Raw genomic sequence first — 301 nt, forward strand, 5'->3', positions numbered from 1 at the left:
TCAGCTCTCCTCCCCACCCTCTCCCTCCTCCGGACGCGCCCAGTCCGCGTACCTGGTCGTCTCTCTCGGTCCTCGGGGACTCTAGGTCGCTAACCGCTGCGTCTCCGCGCTTCTCGCCTTGTCTTTTTCTGTTCTTTGTGTGTCTCTCTGTCTCTCTGCTTATCTCTGCCTGTCTATCTCTCTGTGTCTTACTAGGGCTCAGTTCTGCCTCTGTTGTCCCTCGCTCGCCCGGCCGCGGGTGCTCCCCTCTCGCCGGCCGTCTGGTGGCCCGAAGTGGCGGCGGGCCCGGCGCCGGGCGCGA

This window comes from Pteropus alecto, unplaced genomic scaffold (genome assembly GCF_000325575.1).
Source record: "Pteropus alecto unplaced genomic scaffold, ASM32557v1 scaffold25, whole genome shotgun sequence".
Lineage (NCBI taxonomy): Eukaryota > Metazoa > Chordata > Mammalia > Chiroptera > Pteropodidae > Pteropus > Pteropus alecto.